This window comes from Myotis yumanensis, unplaced genomic scaffold (assembly GCF_028538775.1).
Source record: "Myotis yumanensis isolate MYYU_CA2020_CCGP unplaced genomic scaffold, mMyoYum1.0.hap1 SCAF_4, whole genome shotgun sequence".
Taxonomy (NCBI): domain Eukaryota; kingdom Metazoa; phylum Chordata; class Mammalia; order Chiroptera; family Vespertilionidae; genus Myotis; species Myotis yumanensis.
The window spans coordinates 66,560,729-66,572,895 of NW_027223755.1; the positions used below are offsets into that span (position 1 = coordinate 66,560,729).

The 12,167-nt window shown below is 43.1% G+C and overlaps 1 protein-coding gene across 2 annotated transcripts in view; it reads left to right on the forward strand.

Annotated features, from left to right (window-relative positions):
- Positions 1-293: 293 nt before the first annotated feature.
- Positions 294-12,167, forward strand: part of KCNN2 (potassium calcium-activated channel subfamily N member 2) — a 356,145-nt gene continuing 344,271 nt past the window's right edge. For both annotated transcript variants that reach the window (XM_070412476.1, XM_070412475.1), the window contains exon 1: positions 294-495. The gene's annotated coding sequence lies outside the window, so the exon portion shown is untranslated. The remainder of the gene's footprint in view (positions 496-12,167) is intronic.

Consider the following 12,167-nt stretch of genomic DNA (forward strand, 5'->3'; position numbering starts at 1 on the left):
CCAGGCTTGTCCCCCGCCAGCCAAGGACTGGAGAAGGAGGGAGTCCCCAATCCAGGCAGGGCATCCTGTCACCAGCTTCGGAATTCTGCACTGTCGATGCTGAAGCAGGGACAGGCAAGTAGGAGTTGGGTTCTTCAAAGGTGGATCCCAACCAACCAGCCACCAGCGGGCAGTGGGGGACCGGCTAGATCGGCCAGCCCCATGTGCCCCCAGCCCGGACCCGCCCTGGGACTCCCGGAGCCAGGAGGAGGGAGGGAGGGACACGCACTCTCGAGCTCAGAGCTGTCATGGAATTTGACACTGGAGAGGCAGTGGGTCCCTGGCCAGGACTCCTGATCCTTCTCATATGGAAACAGTTTCTCCCAGTGAACCTACTGGAATTCTCAGTGGAATCTCACTTCGGCTTTGCTTCCTGGTGCATTTAACCAAGGCCGCATTTCCCACTTGGGGCCAGGAAGGCGCCAAATGGAACAGGGCTCCTGGTTGCAGAACAAGGTAAGCTCACCCTATGGTGACATTGACACGGGGGTGGGGGGTGGAGGGCACAGATTTATCGGGACCATCCTTCCCCAGGCAAGATGGTTAGGTGAAGTTTGCCTTGGGCTTCACCTTCCCTCATCTCCCTCCTTGGGCCTCTGGTTCTTTCTCCACCCCTCTTTCTGGGCTATCTTTCCCGTGCCCCTATTCATACCTTAAAAAGAAAAATATCCCTGGGTGTGTGGATAGTTGAGGGACTCCCTTATGTTCCTATTTTCAGCATTTTAATGTTCTACACTAGAGGCCAGTGCCACAGTGCGATCTGAAAATTTCCATCTCTCCCAACCCCCGCCTTTCATCCTTGCTCCCTGTCTCAGTTCTGTTCCCCTTTCCTTATCCAGCTTACTTATATGCCTTTGCCTTCCCGCATTCTAACTTCTCTTTCCTGTCTTTGAAAATACGAACCAGAATACAGGGAGAGAGAGGGGACAATATCCTGACTTTGTGTGTGACAGGGTTATCAGCTGCGTGGATTGATGGTTTATGAATCATTCGTTCATCAGCATTGTTGAGCACCTACTCTGTGCTGTTATTTAACTTTGTCTTGTGTGGGATGAGCAGATCATTCTCTTGAAAATAAACTGCCCCCCAAACTTTCCTCTAAGTGCCCCTCTACTTTTCTCTAGACTGTGGGAATGGGAGGAGGGGGATGTAGAGTCTGTGGGAGAAGGGAAAGCTCATTCTGCCCAGGCTGGTTTGGTGCCTTGTGCTCTCAAGCCATGGAGCAGTAATAACAGAAATTGCACACTGATAATAATAACTGGCATTTATGGAGTGCTTTTTGGTATTGTTCTAAGAATTTTACAAGTATTAACTTACTTAGAATTCATAACAACCCTATGAAGTAATGAATATTATTATCTCTTATTTTACACATGGGGAAACTCAGGAACAGATGATTTTAGTAATTTTTTCATGACAACCCAGCTAGTAAGTGGGAGAGCTGAGATTGAAACTCAGATTCTAGAACACAACTCTTAACCTAATATATATCTCTGTCATCATATAGTCATCCAACCGCTCTGTGCTTGGCACTGTTTGAGGCCCTAATGATGGAGGAGTGAATATACAACCACGATGCTTGGAGCTTATATTTTAGTTGAGGGAGACAGACAATATATCAGCAAACAAACTAGGTAATTTCAGGTAGTGGTAGATGCCACAAAGAAAACAGGGATGCGCTAGAGAGGGGTGACCTTCACCTGGTGAGTGGTCAGAGAAGTTCTCTTTGTGTTGGAAACATTCATATTGAGACCTTGAAGCACTAAGGAGAAGAAATACCAATAGCTGGTGAACATATAAAGTGAAAGTAATTATCTTTAGTAATTATGGAAATATGAATCAAGGACGGAATGAGATATCTTTTTACACTGATTTGTTTGGCCCAGAATTTTGAAAGCCTGATAATTTCAAGTATTTGAAGAGGATGTGGATCCATAGGACTTTCGAAGATTGTTGGTGGGAGTATGAACTGGCACAATGATTTTAGAAAACAGTTTGGCATTATATCCTAATTTGAACATTTGTACACTTGGGATCCAATAGTTCAACTTCCTCCTAGATTTATGCCAGTAGAGATTCTTGCACATGTTCAACAGGAGACATCATATATATATTCATAACAGCCTGGTTCCCAATAATGAAAACCTGGAAAGAACTCCAGTGCCCATCACTGGTGAACAGATGAATAGTGCCATATGCTCACATAGAGGAATATTATGCAGCAGTCAAAATGAATACACTAAGTGACATAGAATTGAATTTTAGCAATATAATGTTAAATGAAAATTGTCTAAAAGATTACATATAGCATGGTTATCTTTTATAATATTAAAAGCTAGTAAAATGCCTCCCCCCAATTATGTAGGAACACATATAGATACAATAGCATTATATAAATGCAAAATCAAGAGAATGAGAAGTAAGATTTGTACTTATGGTTAGTTACCTTAGATAGGGAGAAGCAGGGGACCTTATGGTTAGAGGCAAGTCATTGGCAAAGTCTCAGCTGTGTTTTGGCTGGTAGGGCCAGGTATGCTTGTTACATTAAAAATAATAGCTAAACAATGAAATATGACAGAGAATCCATGGACTAAAATATGAGAATATATGATGAACTAAATATTAAGACTAACCCTGTTATACATACTGTGATTCAAACTGGAAGGTAAGAAAGAAGACACCTCAGTCAGAGGGAAGGGAGCTTGAAGTTTCATATTTTTAAGGAAGAGAAAGGTGGTTAGAGTAAGGGTGAACCAGCAGGTTAGAGAGGTAAACTGGGGCCAGATCAGTCAGGGCTTGAAAGTCAAGGTAAGAACCAAGAGTTTTAAGCAGGGAGGTGAAGATTTAGTTTAAGAATTTAAAGGGCCACAGTGGATGCTATGTGGGGAATAGACTATGGGAGGGGCACTTATAAAGCTACTGCAGTAGTAGAAGGAAAATGGCAGCACGAGTGTGACTGTGTTTCTGCAGGTTATTTATTGCACAGGGCACCAGCCTGGAGGTCAAGTGGAAGTTGAAATCCAGCCCATGCTCTCCTTATCAGCAAACATCCTGGTTCTGGCAGTGAAGATCTGCAGGAAGGGCACCTTTTCTCAAATACGCATAAAGGGCTCTGTAGGCCTGCAGCAGCCCATGATGGATCAGGGCGGTGAGAATGGACTTGAAGAGATGTGGATGGACATGTTTTGGAGGTAGAATGCACAGGACTCATTGATGGATTATAAATCAGGGTCGGTAGGGAAAGAGAGGAATCAAAGGTGACTCCTAGATTTTTGTTTGACTCTGAGAATATTGAGGCTGTTACAGAGAAGAGGAAGAACAGGAAGGGAAGAAAATCATAATTTAGATATATTAATTTTGAAATGCCCTCAGACAGCCAAGTAGAAGTGTCTGGTAGGGAGCAGGATGTGAGCCTGAAGCTTGAGGGAGAATTTGGGTCAAGAGACATAAATGTGGGAACTCTAAGACTGTGTGGAGATGGTACAGTTCAAGTTCCTTCACTTAGTTGTCATTGTCAGACTGTGAATTCCTTTGGGACAGAAACATTTTATTTGTCTTTTTTGTTCCCAGCAGAGTTTAAACTAGAATAGTTCATCAATAAATACTGGTGAGTAGATGACAGAAGATTACATAAACAATATAGACATGAAGAAATAGAGGGGAGCATGGAGGAGGTGTCTTTAGTGTCTGGGTCCTGCTAGTGTCCACAGGTGCATCTATGAAGTTTCCAACCCCTTCTGAGGCCCAAGCAAGTCTAATGGTGGTGCCAGCCCATTTGGAGGACGTGACCAGGGGTGTTGAGGCCAGTGTCACAGTCCTATTCAGAGAAGCAAGGACTAGAGAGTGAAGACAGGAGAGTGGCCAGGAGAGTCCTGGGGGCCAGAGAAGGAAGATGAAGGAGCACTGAGCTAGATCAGCAAGTCACCCAAGAATGTGGCCGGCTTTGTAGGTGCTGGGATAGAGTGAAATCAGAAAGAGGCGAGAGGACCAAGAGGCTGAATGAAAGGATCCAAGGCAGTCGGTACACATGATTTGGTTTAAAGGGAGTGAATTGCAAGCCTATTTGATCATCTCCAGGTAACTAGTTTGGGACCTACTATCCCCATCCCCACAAGACCTCAGGCTGTATTGTCTGTTGTGACATCTCTTTTAGGAAATGGCTGCTGATCCCTTCCTATGCTAGGAATCCCATCTCACCACTCTCCTAGGGCGACTCTGCAGCACCTGCCTGCATAATACCCTCCTGGTGTCTGGCCTGAGGGGCTGGCCCTGCCCTCCTGCAAATGCCACTACATTTCACCACCCTGCTGATGTCTAATTCCCTAGACACCACCCTCTGATTGCAGTTCATTTTTTAACCTGTCTGTCTCCTTTCCTCAAATGGCAGCACCTTGGCTCTTCACTGGTGTATCTCTAGAGCCAGCACAGCGACTGGCTTAAGGTCTGTGTGGAGGAATTGGGAAAGGAAGAGGGGGGATAAAAGAATTCTCCTTTTTTCACTTGGCCTTAAGATGACCTACATTCTGCATGGTAAACACACAAGGACCTCTTATTTCTCAGAAAGCTGGATAAAATATTGCGTAAGAATGTAGGCTCTGGAATAAAAGAGACCTAGAGTTCAATTCTAGCTCTACCACATCCAGCTTGATGATTTCACCTAACCTCTCTCAGATACTCAATTTTGTCATCTGTCAATGTGGAAGGTCACAAAACCTGCTTATGTTGTTGTCTATAATAATAAAAGCGTAATATGCTAATTAGACCGGACGTCCTTCCGTCCGGACAAAGCTGCGGCAGGCAGGGGCCAAGGCAGAGGCGGCCACCATGGCCACTGTGGTGCCAGGGGGTAGGGGGGTGGGGGGCGCAAGGTCCTTGCACAAATTTTGTGCATCGGACCACTAGTACGTTTTAAATAAAATAATGTGTGGCTTAGCATAGTGCCCTGCTTATGATAAGAACACAGTTAAGTTTAGCTGCTCTTAATTTCCAAGGCATTTAATGGTCAATTCCTCCTTTCTTAACTGGCTTCAAGTAATGCTTCCAATTCTGAGAATTTGGGCTCCTTATCCAGAGGAGCCAGTGCTCTGGCAGTAGGTAGGAACCCTCTTTGGCAGGTGGAGAGCTGTTCCTGGGCACATGGGCAACTGCTGTTTCATTTTTCACATCACTCTACACCCTACTCCTGTCTGAATAACAGTGAGGATTCAGAATTTATTTGTTCAACATTCCATAAACAGTGACTGAATGTCTTACTATGTAAATAGAGGCACAGTGATGACTAAGACTTGGTCCCTGCTTTCAATGAAATCATAGTCTAGTGGGGGAGACAGATAAATAAGCAGACAATTACAATATACCTATTAATGAGATCACCTCTGCTGCCGACCCCGAGCCCAAGGCCCTCCCCACCCAGTGAACATAGTAATAATTATGCCCCTTGTGTTTGCACATACATTTACAATAAATTAATCATGTTCATTTCAAGTCATTTCATGTGGTTTTCATAATAGCTTTATGAAGAAGGTAGTGATTACTTCTCTCATTTTATGAATTAAATCTAAGATTTCATTGAACAGATGCTTTTAAAGAACGCAAACTGCCTTAAGCAGGGCACTGCCAGGATCTGTCTTCCAGCCTCTTCTGTTGTCCCTCCATTGTTATTTTTTTTTTTTTTTGAGAATATGTTTTTTTTTAACTTTATTGTTGAAAGTATTACATATGTCCCTCTTTCCCCCTATTGACCACACCCAGCCTGTCCCCACCCCCACTCCAGGCCTTCACCACCCTGTTGTCTGTGTCCATGGGTTATGCATATATGCGTACAAATTCATTGGTTGATCTCTTCCCTGCCTTCCCTCTGAGGTTTGACAAAGGAGTCAAGAGCATACAATGGAGTCAAGACAGTCTCTTCAGTAAGTGGTGCTGGGAAAATTGGACAGATACTTGCAAAAAAAATGAAACTAGATCACCAACTTACACCATACACAAAAATAAACTCAAAATGGATAAAAGACTTAAATATAAGACGTGAAACCATAAAAACCTTAGAAGAAACCATAGGCAGAAAAATCTCAGACATCTCTCGTAGCAATATCTTTACCCTCCTTCGTTCTTACTCAGGGGTCAGTCTAGTTTGCCACCCTTGTGGGGCTGAGGTTTAGTTTTCATTCTGAGTTTATCCTCTTGGATTTGATGGACAAGTTTAGCTTTTCTATTGGGATCTTTGCTCTATGTGGACTTAAACTGACCACTCGAGCTGTTCATGTGGCTTTGTGCTACTATTTCGACCTCCCAGACTCCATCTTTGGTACTGGCCACCAAGCAAAGCCCAGGTGAGGGACAGGGTGACCCCCCCGGGGAAGGATTAGAGAGAGAGAGAGAGAGAGAGAGAAGGAGATTGATAAACTATGCTTGTGCAGCTGGGAAGTGGAGAACGTGGCAGAAGAATCTTTTCATTCCTGAGTTTCACAAAGCTTGTTCAGTCAGTAGTATTGTTGGACATTCACCCTGATCAGGGAAAGAATATAAAAGTTACCTTAGCTGCTTCAAAAGTGGAATGACTTATTGACCCTTTCTCAGCATGTTTTAAAAGCAGTTGTTCATGAATGAAATACAGTGGGGCCTTGACTTACGAGTGTCCCGACTAACGAGTTTTTTGAGATACCAGCTGTCTCTGGCCAATTTTTTGCATTGAGTTGACAGAGTAATTAGAGTTAACGAGCTCCTTAACGAGCTCCTTAACAAGCTCCGACTCGGACGAGGTAAACTCGTAAGTCAAGGCGCCACTGTACTTAGAAGTCTGATACAAAATACATCAGTGATTGAAATCTGCTTGCAGTTACTTACATAGGAGTATATATTTTTCTTTTTATAAATTTACAATTTAGGGAAAGTAAAGCTCACAGACTTATTTGTGATGTAATTATAACATGGGAAAGTGAATTTGTTGCTGAAAACATGTGCTTTTCAAATCTAATCCTATACGTTTTTTTTTTGTTTTTTTTTAAATAGTGTATTGGTTTTTAGAGAGGAAAGGAGAGGGAGAGAAACATCATGTGAGAGTGTAACATCCATCCACTGACTCCTGCATGCCCCCTACCAGGGATCAAGAACAAAATCCAGGCATATGCCCTGAACTGGACTCGAATAGGCAACCTGTCGGTGCACGGTGCACATCTAGCCAACTGAGCCATACCAGCCAGGGCCAGTCTAATGTGGTTTTCCAATCTAATCCTGTATTTTTATTTTTGTGGAAGACATTATAGTAGGTGTCTGTGCTGCCCACAGAATGTCTGGGTGGGGCAGCTCAGCCGCCGCCTGCCAGACCTGCAGTGCAGCAGCAGGAGTATTGTGATTGTAGCAGCTCAGAAATCCCCAAGAGCAGCTTCCTCCCACAGATCTCCTCACCATTACCACAGTGCCTTTGACTATTTCTGTTATCTTATGCAGGGGGGATATTGGTTAACTGTTTGTTTGTTTTTCATTTAAATATGAAGTTTGTGAAAAACATGAGAAATAAAAACGATCATTTATCAAAGGTGAGTCTTAAAAACAGCTTTTGAGATTCCATTTGCATCAATGTATTAGGGATTAAGTTATATTCGAATTGACTGGTAAAGAAATCCTACTCAAAATCTTATTTTGTAGGCAGGGAGACTAATCTGAATTAGTAAAAAGTCTAAATTATAATGTGTGTGTTTTAAGAAATACCTTGATTTTACTTTCAACAACGAAGTGTTTTATGTGAGTTTCTTCTTTCATGTATGGAATTACTAACACCAATTCAGTATAAATATTGTAGGTAAGTTCTTAAAAAACCTGTTTTCATTTTAAAGTGGTTAAATTTTTAGGTATTAATTTGTTTGGCAGAACTCTTCTTTACATCTAGGTAAACTTCAGCCTGAGCTAGTTCAACAGAGCATAATTTCTAAATTACTGAAACCTCAATGATTTTTACTATAAATTCAAATGGAAAAACTAAGCATCTAGTCACAGACAAATATTGATTTTCTACTTAACTTTAAGGAAGAGGTTTTTTTTAATTTTTTCCTTTCAGGTTGGAGAAAAGTTTACCACCCGACTTACACTGATCCCTTTGATGTGTTCTGGAAGGAGACAGGCCTTCTACTGAGCAGGCAGCTGTGCTTAGTGCACTCCCGACTCCACACTCCCGCCTTGATTGTGGATATAATATTTTTAATATATTTTCTCAAATAAATGACTGACCAGAACTAAGTCCCAAATGATGATTATCATGTATGTGTCTGAAGATGCTGGCTGCTTTTGGTCAGGCATTTCTGGCCAATTAGCATTGATTGGATCTTCCTGCTATGTTTTTTTCTGCCTCTATTGCAAATCAGAAACCTGATTTTGTCTTATGTGGGATGGTGGAGATCGATGAAGATGGAACCTGGCAGGCCAGAGTAGGTCTGCTTTGCAAAACACGCTGATTCCTGGGCCCTACTTCCAGAGATTCTGACTCAGCATCAGAATTTCCCAGAATTTCTACTTCTAACCAGTGTCCAGGTAATGCTAATAGGGCAGGTCCGTGGAACACACTTGAGGCCACACAGGCGTAGGCCATTAATCTTGAGGAAACTCAGGTGATAACAATGAAATCACGTTGCAGAAACAAAACTCACTAGAACAGCGGTTACCATCCTTTCGGACTTCACGGAGCACCAGTGGTCCTCGGACCACCACCGGTTGGCCACCGCTGCTCCAAAGGTTTCCTTAACATGTCCAGTCTAGCAGAGGGGAGATAAGGCAATCGAGGGTCACCTACAATCTAGCTTGGCTCAGACTGACATGGTTTTAGCACTGAAAGTCTCGTGTCCCAGGAAACCACTCAGTGCCAGGCAAATTGGAAAGTTGGACACCCTGTAAGGCAGACTAAACTAGCTTATCATGGCAGCTTTATTAAGCATTGAAGTGATTAGTGTTTCCCTTAAATTTTAAACCCATGGTGGGTTTCAAGACAAGCCACAGAGCATACTGTGAAATGACATGTAACCAAGTGTAAGTGAGGCACTGCTGGTTCGAGCTTTTTAAAACCTCTTTGCTCACAAATTGTGGTAAATCAAAGGTTTCCAAACTTGTCTGCACATTGCAATCACCTGGGGAGCTTAACAAGAAACAAAGAAACAGATGCCTGTGTATACGCCCAATCCCCATTGTGAATTAATTGGTTTAGGGTGTGGCCTGAGCCCCTGTAGTTTTAAAAGGTCTCCAGATGGTTCTAATCTGCAGACAACTCTAGAATGACCCTGGTACACAGTCTCCAAAGGTGGCAGCTGTATATACCTCCCTCTGTCTGCACATGTGCCACCCCATATGAGAGGGTAGGGTCGAGCACTGCCTGTGTGACTTGCTTTGAACAATAAAATTCAAAGAAAGTGAATTCTGGAGCTTTGAGCCCAGGCCACGAGAGGACTGGTAGCTTTGGCTTCCTCTGTCTTGGAATTCAGCCCCCACGGGAGGGGTCAAGTCAGAACATCCCGGGTGAAGAAGCTTCAGTTTGCCTGGGGGAGAGCAAGCCATTGCCGGAAGGAGCAGCGAGGCACGGATTTTTGAGTGAACGTTTCTTGGACCTTCTAATCCAGCTCAGCTAACAGCTGAATTTGGCCAAGTGAGTACTCCAGCCAGTGCCACCAGGATCGGAATCATGCAGGCAAGCCCTCCATATCTTTGCTTTAAGTCATTTCATTTTGGGCAGTGAGTTATGGAACACTAAACAGCTGAAGTACAAGTGTATATATAAGTGTATTCCTTGCACTGATGGGTAATAACAATATGAAGGGGCATTTTGAAAGGCCCTGTATAAGTGAGGAGTGCTTTTTTTGTTATCTCCAGATCCAAGTACAAAGCCAAATAAAACCCATATCACTGAATATATAAAGGGAAATTATTTTATTAATAAAAGTATTAGTGATAGTGAGCAAAGAGATTTCACTGCTGTCAACAAGTAGCTTCAACATGACTCCTCTCGAATTTTCGAGAAAGCAGAGCCCAAGGCAGTGCAGCGGTTCTCAACCTGTGAGTCGTGACCCCTTTGGCGGTTGAACGATCCTTTCACAGGGGTCGCCTAAGACCATCCTGCATATCAGATATTTACATTACGATTCATAACAGTAGCAACATTACAGTTATGAAGTAGCAACGAAAATAATTTTATGGTTGGGTCACAACATGAGGAACTGTATTTAAAGGGCCAGAAGGTTGAGAACCACTGGCTTAGACTGTTGTCCATTTATTTGGGACTAGAGCCCGATGCACGAAAACTCATGCAAGAGTAGGCCTTCCTTCCCTAGGCTGTTGGCACCGGCTTCCCTCTGGCACCCGGGACCCGGGCTGCTTTGCTCCGGCCACTGCCGCCAGGCACCCAGGACCTGGCTTTGCTCCGGCCCCAGCTTTTTCCGGAAGGACGTCTGGAAGGACGTCTGGAATGATGCTCGGAAGGATGTTCAGTCTAATTAGCATATTACCCTTTTATTATTATAGATGTGCTACCTGGAGTGTAAAGATGATAACGCCAAAGTAAATGCCATGTGGTGCAGTGTAATGCCATGTATTACCACACTAGCTACTGTTTAACAGGAGCTGGGGGGAGATGCACTGTGTCACTCTACGTGCATTTAGGGCTTTCCCAGAAGGGTTGCAAGGAGGAACTCTACCTTGGGGTAGTTTTTGGGAGAGAGAGAGAAAGAGGAGCTTAGCTTCCCAGCTTCCGCTTATGTCATTTCTTGTTGGTGGAGTTTTACCCTATGGAAAGCTAACTCCACATAACTCTTGGCTCCTCAGTGGCTGCTTGGGAATTGGGCACCATGCCACAAAAGGTTATTTTTCCCAAGTCCAAACTTGGAGGGGTACTTGTTCATGGGAGAGATGCTGACCAAGAGACAGAGGAGGAAGAGGTTGAGGGAATCTGAGAAGGTGCAGAATGCTATTGTGTGGTTTTTGATCAATTTTTGAAAAACAATTATTTTTTACCAAAACAAACACTATGAGGTAACTTACGTTGATTCTGCTTTTACAAGCTACGTCCTGAGGCTGAATTTACCCATTGGTGTAGATTCCCCTTCTGATGTTAGACATGTGCTCAGTATAAATGCAATAGTGGTCTCGATGGGTCTTTTCTTTTCCAGTCATCCCACCAAACACAACACTCGTCCTGGACATCTGCAAAAGTGGTTGCAGCAGCTCTGCCTTCATCTTTGGCTCCATGGGTTTGGTTCTTATTTTACTGTGTTTGCAGTCAAGTCTCTTCTGGCATAGAATGGAGTGTGCGTGCTTTATAGCCATTAGAGAGAGGTAGGACATCAATGAGCCATCACTTCTGAGCATCCATCCATCCTTTTGGATGAGCTGTTAACTCTTAACTAGTCAGTCTCTTTTGCAATTGGGAAAGAGATTTTGAGTATAAACATTTTGCCATGTTTAATTATTTCATGAGGCTGGGTTGTTCCTAAATATCAACGCTTTATATGACCGAGGCCATTATATATTGCAACTCAGTCACACCCTGTCTATAGGAGCCATTATGTAAGAGAATCAAAAGTCTATTTAACAAATTGAAGGATTTATTGTTGCCGCATACTTTTTCTGGAAAAAATGTTCTTATTGGTTTCTCAGCAATCTGCTAATGAGATTTTTCCTTTCAATTGTCTTATGTATATAAGCAGTGAAGATTGCCAAGTTGAAAGGGCAGGGAAAAATTTTTTATCTGCAATTGTTTGTCCTGTGGACAGGCAGCAGGACTCCTGTTTCCTATTATTGTGTTGACTGATGGATTATGATGATATTCATAACTGAGGTGAATCCAGCCATAAGTTTCCCTTCTCTACTTGGGGCACCAAAGGTGGGGGTGGTGGTCTTCCTCTCATTTTTATAGAAATATTCTAAGTAGTAAGCATAGGAAGACTTTTGTGGCATAGAGCAAGATATAAAGATTTGTGAAACATATCATACTTTTGTTCTTGTACCATGTTGCAACATGGAATGGTCTTTGGAAAAGAAGAGTCCAAAGCTTGCGTCAAGTTTTCTAAAGACAATTATTAGGTTTATCTTATTCTCAAATGAAGGAAATTTGACATGCAGGTAATGTCCAGCTAGTCTCCACTTCCTGTGAG